We start from the raw sequence: 6,407 nt of genomic DNA, 5'->3' as shown, positions 1-6,407 counted from the left end.
AACTAATAAGGCCTATTTTTTATACAATTCATCCTCAAATAATAAAAAAAAAGGGAAATAAAACATCTTTTGAGCCACCCATTTGAATCCCCATCTCTACCTATTTATGTTGGTTGCAAAGTTCAAAGTTTTTTTTTTTTTTTTTTCAGGTAAATTGCTAAAATCTCCCCTAAATTTTCTAACTGCAAGGTTCAAAGTCATGGTTAGGTAATAAAATTTTTAAAATATAAATAAATAGAAAATTACAAAAAATTAGACACATTTACGATATTTTATATTAATAAAATTAAAAAAATAAGTGTAACAAACAAGAATTATTTTTATTGGTAATGAAAATGGAATACATAATTTAGAACTGACAAAAAATGAAATTATTTTATTGTTTGGAAAATATCAATAGTTCAAAATTTGGGTCAAACATGTTAACCTTTAATGTCATAAACAAATAATAAAAGTTAATAAAATATAAAATACATAAATTTTTCAAAAAAAAACATTAAGCACATGTATAATATCACATATTTATCATATTAAACAAAATGTAAGTGTGATATATTAGAATTATTTTTACACAAAAAATACAAAAAAAAATTATAGAAAAAATTGAACACATCTATAATTACATATTTACACTATTATTAAAAATATGAATTTGTGGAACTTTCTTTTGACTAAAATACTCATTTTTTAATTTAGTCCCTACTCAACTATGAGTTTTAAATTGTAAATTGAACTACTATTTTTCACCTTCACCCCATTCAATTCCCTCTATTTAAATCTTTCATTTTTTTATAAATGAACAAAATACAGATACACAAAAAAGATTAAATATTACAAAAAGAAAAATCTAGCCAAGCAAATAGATATATCAAAGGTATTTGAAACATTACAACTCAATCCGATTATCACATATATGGATGAGGTGTTTATATAATCAAATTTGGATTTTCAATCCACATCTGATTAATAATAAAACAAAAAAATATAAATGCAAAAAATAAAAAATACATAAAGTTTATAGGAAATTTTGTATTACTATCATTATTATCGTCTAAAATTTCCATGTGCAAATCACGTGCACACCTACTAGTATTATAATATATAAATAGAGTGTTAGCCAGTCAAGGAAAAATAAGCCCCAAAAAATGAGTATGAAAAAAGTGCATATGTTAAGATGGTTGAGTGGAAAAACTATAAAGGATATGGTTATGAAGATATGAAGTCATTCAAATGAGCCTAGAAATACCACTAAAAGGTGATAAAATGAGGCAATGTAGACCAAGATGGTCTGCTTACTTGCATAGAAGACCACACTCCCTTTCTCTGGACCTGTAGTCACTCTTTCTGTCTATCTCTCTATGTCCTCCATTTTCCTATTTCATTGTGAAACTTTGAAAGAGAATAATGGGTAAAATATTCTTTTTCATTATTCCATTAACAGTGTTAATGGCAATGAAGTTTTAGACAATTGTTTGAAAACTTAGGGGTACTCTAAGACAATAGTTAAACAGTAAGGGTACAATTTGTCAATTAGTTAAAAAGTGTGGGTAGTTAAAGAAATTTGCCCTTAATTATTTATCCAACGCAATAATGCATTTATAGAGACATAACGCTTTTAAATTCACATTTACAAAATTCAAATGCGCTATTAACCAACGTGTGAAAGGGATTTCTAAAGACATGGGCCCGTTTGGTGCATCTTTTTGGGAAGATCTTCTGGTAGCTCTCACAGTTAAAAGACGCATTGAGATTTTTCATGAAGATCTGAACAACCCGAAGCTAGTTTGGCATTATCACGTCTTTTTGTGTCTTTTCGCGCGATAATAAAACGCGAAAGACATGAAAAACTTCATTTGGAGCTTCCCAAAATCAGCCCAAAATGGACTTCTCGCATCTTTTCGGCACTCCGGCTTTTAGCGGCTAGATCTTCCATGAACCAAACGAGAGTAGTCTGAAATTTGGTCTACTTAGCTTGTAAACAACCGAAAGACCGTATGGAAAGGCATGCTAAACGGGCTCATAGTTTTGAAATCACGTATGCTAATATGTTTTACAATAATAACATGATATTTTATCATTTTCTCTTAGATTGGTTGCATCTATTTTCATCTTTCCACAAAGGTTTCCACATTCGATTTTCTCACAAAGCATAGATTTCAATACTTATTCCATTTTCACAAATGCTTCATTTGCTTAGAAATAGACAGTGCTTTTGAAATTGAAATATGATATTCATCATACTATAAAAAATATGCTATTTAATTATTTATCCAATACAAGATGGCATATCTATAGATATAACATTTTAGAGTTCATGTTTATGAAATTCAAATACACTATTAACTAATGCACTGAGGCATTTTATAGACACACAATTTTGAAATCACGTCTTCTAACCTGCCTTACGAAAAAAGACATTGTTTTCTCCTATTCTCTTAAATCGGTTGTTTCATTTTGCTATTTTTATTTTTTCACAAAGTTTTTTACAGTCAAGTTTATCAAAAGGCATGGGTTCCAATACTTGGTTTTTTACAAATGCTTCACTCACACTTAAAAATAGATAATGTTTTCGAAATTCAAATACGTTATTTATCATTTTATAAAAAAATACACTGCTTAACTATTTTTCCAACATGAAAGGCATTTCTAAAGACATAGCATTTTAAAATTCGCATTTATAAAATTTAAATACACTATTAACCGACACGTAAAGGGATTTCTAGAGATACATGCTTTTAAATCACAATTGCTAATCTGCCTTATAGAAATATATTTCCTCATATTCTCTTAGATTGGTTTGCTTTCATTTTGCTATTTTTATCTTTATACATAAGCGTTCATAGTCTAGTTTATGACAAGGAATAGATTCCAATACTTATTCCATTTTTGCAAATATTTCAATTGCTTAGAAATAGATAGCATTTTCAAAATTCAAATATGCTATTTATCCTTTTATAAAAAAAACAATATTTCATTATTTATCTAATGCAAAAGGCATTTTAGAGACATAATGTTATGAATTCGCATTTACAAAATCCAAATACACTATTAACTAGTGCACAATGGTATTTTATAGAGATGCATAATTTTGAAATCACGTTTTCTAATCGAAGAATGCACTATTTTCTCCTTTTCTCATAGGTTGGTTTCTTTATTTTGTTATTTTCATTTTTCCACAAAGGTTTTCACAACTAAATTCCTCACAATACATTGAATCCACTTGTTTAGGTGATGGTTGAGTTGGCAAAGGATCACATGGCAACTTCCACAACCATCCTCTATCTAGCCACGTCGATACCATGTGTAACGGAAGAGCATGACTAAAGAGTGTTCTACATGGACAAAGAAGCAGACTTTGCCGAGGAAGAGGAAACCTCCCAAAGACCTCACGTGAATGACTTCATCCCAACAATCTCGGAATCACTAACCATCTAGGGCACGAATACCCACCTATAAATGGGTATTCCCCGCCCGAGGTAAGGGACCTTTGTTTGGAAGAACACTCTTTGAATATCTTTGCACTATCTCTTTGACTCGGACCAATATTATTTCAACCTGCTCGGCCCGACCACCTTTTTCTCTACCCAACTGGCTTGAGCGTCGAAGTACCTATTCGGGGAATAACTCGTTGGTCCTTTGACCTTTCTCTTGGTTGTAGATCTCAATGCACACCTTCGTCCTTCCACCTCTGCTTTGACTAGTTGGCAGGATTATTTGATTGTGTTCTCGGTTCGAAACACCTAAAATTGGACAACATCACCAATAGTTGTTTAATTTTCACAAATACTTCACTTGCTTAGAAATAAACTATAACCCTAAGGAATAAATCGTCGGACCTCTGACCTTTCTCTTGGTTGTAGATCTCAGTGTGCGACTTCGCCCTTCCACCTCAGCCTCGTCTAGTTGACAGAATTATCTGATTGTATCCTTGGTTCGAAACAACTCGGATCGGACAACATCACCAATAGTTGTTCAATTTTCACAAATACTTTACTTGGTTAAAAATAGATTGTAATTTTGATTGTATTCTTCTTTCAGCTTTTATATAAATTCTAAAAAAGACAACTCAAATATAGAAAACACACACACACACAATGGTGCTAAATACGATTACACTAATCTAGATCAATTCCATCTATACACTATAATCACTTCTTGATGTTGGGTGAGGAAGAAAGAATTAATTTAAGCCAAACCATTTTACATTTATTCACTTGTTTCCCTGATACAATGGTAAAGAAATAATTGGTGTATGTGTTGTGTGATTGATAGAGGAATAAGGCGTTTAATATAAGTAAAAAAATCAAATTATTAATATATCCTTGATATTGCTTTGATAACTGGGTTCTCGATATGAAAATGATATTATATTACAAGGAGATGGCATGCTAGAGAGCACACGTTTGTACAAAGAATACAAATAAACATATAAGAAGATAATTTTGTATATATTTTCAGTTTTTTCATTTACTAAGTCAAATAAACAAATTGGTAAGTATCTGCTTAAGTACATTGACGATTTGAGTAAAGTTTCTACTTGTAATTAGGGGAAAGTAGCTATATATTCAGGATTTTTTAATTGGATCTGTTCAACATGAGGGCAGGACATATATTTCTCGTATATATTACAAGTTTTCCAAATTGAACTTTTCCTAATTAATTGTTCATAGAATAATATGCTATATTGTTTATTTCTTAATTAATGTAATTAATTATTTATAGCATATTTGAATAAGAGGTTTGTATGCAAATATGTTTTGGAAGCTTTAATGCCTCTAAACTATTTAATATATTTTTCATTATTCCAATAATATTTTAAAATTTTAGATTATTTATATTTTATATTCTTATTATCAAATATTTTTAAATATATTATAATTACTTTTTCTTTTTGATAAATTTTTAAATTAATTACATAATTTCGTTCTTTAATCTATTTTTTGTTTTTTAAATAACATTTAAAATATGATTTAGTTATTAAATTTTCTGATATTTAAAATTTAGTGAATTATAATATTATTTAGTTATTTAAATAATTTATTGATTATTTAAAATTTTAACATATTAATTTTTTTTAAGTTTAATAATCTATAAAATTAACATTTACATTGTTATCACATAATTTTGTTATTAACTTTGTAAAATATAAAATTGATATTAATTTAAATATTTATGAAATATATTATACTTATTTTTTATTTTTAAGAATATTTTTAAATTCATTACACAATTTCATGATTTCAACGATTTTAAATTTAGTTATGTTAAATATTTAGTTATTTACATATTGGAATAATATTTTAAATTTTGTTGTCATTTAAATTTTATTTATTTTAATGTTATTATATAATATTAAATATTTTTCTATATAATTATTCAGATATTTTTAATATTTTGAATTTTGAAATATTCAAATAATGTTTTAATTTTAATTTTTTATTTTTATTATTTAAATAATTGTATTATTAAATTAAATATTCCACAAAATTATAATTTATATTGTTATTTTGTAATTTTGTAATGAATTTTCTAAAAATATAATTTTATTAATAATCTGAATATTATTAAATATGTTGTAATTATTTTTATCTTTATAATAAATATTTTAAAATTATTACGTAATTCTGTTATAGTATTTAAATATTTCTTATACTTTTTATTTCAAACTTTCTTTGGTTCAAACTTTGGGCCAATTTGGAAGGGTTTTCACGTAGATGCACCCAACTTGGGTAGCCTATTAAGTAGTGTTTGGAAGGAGTGTAAATGGATTGAATTCGGCTCTAATCAGGCAATATATGATTTAAAATCCTATTATAAAATTCGTATCTGAATTCGATTCGATAATTGACATATATTAAAAATAAATGTTTGAAACTTTTAATTCAAATTCAAATAATAAATATTTGAAAGTTGATTTGATTTGAATTTGACCTGTTAATTATTTTATGCAATTAATAAATGTATAAAATAAATATTTTATTTATGTACATTATATAAATACATAAATCATTTTTATAACTTAAATATTATATATATATATAAAGTATATACAATATTTAAATATTTTATATATTATACATAAGAATTAAATAATTGATAGATATTTATCAAATTGAATCATACTATATCATAATTCAATTCAATTATATAGATCTCGAATTTAAAAGGGATTATAGCTTATAAGGGCAACTTTTGGGCCCTAATATCAATAAAACTAAATACTTTTAATAAATTTTAAAAAATATGTTAACTTTTTAAAAATAATATCAAATAAGGGCAAAAATACTGCTCATCTTCTTCCTCTTGCAAACCATCATCAGCGCCACCGTTCGCCGTTGTCTCTAGCAACACCTCAGCCTACCTTCACTGCCTTCACCTCTACCTAATGCCGCCACCTCCGCCTCCGG

This window comes from Nelumbo nucifera, chromosome 4, assembly GCF_055504915.1.
Source record: "Nelumbo nucifera cultivar China Antique chromosome 4, China Antique-T2T, whole genome shotgun sequence".
Classification (NCBI taxonomy): domain Eukaryota; kingdom Viridiplantae; phylum Streptophyta; class Magnoliopsida; order Proteales; family Nelumbonaceae; genus Nelumbo; species Nelumbo nucifera.
The sequence above is the reverse complement of the archived record's forward strand: the minus strand, read 5'-3'. Positions refer to the sequence as shown.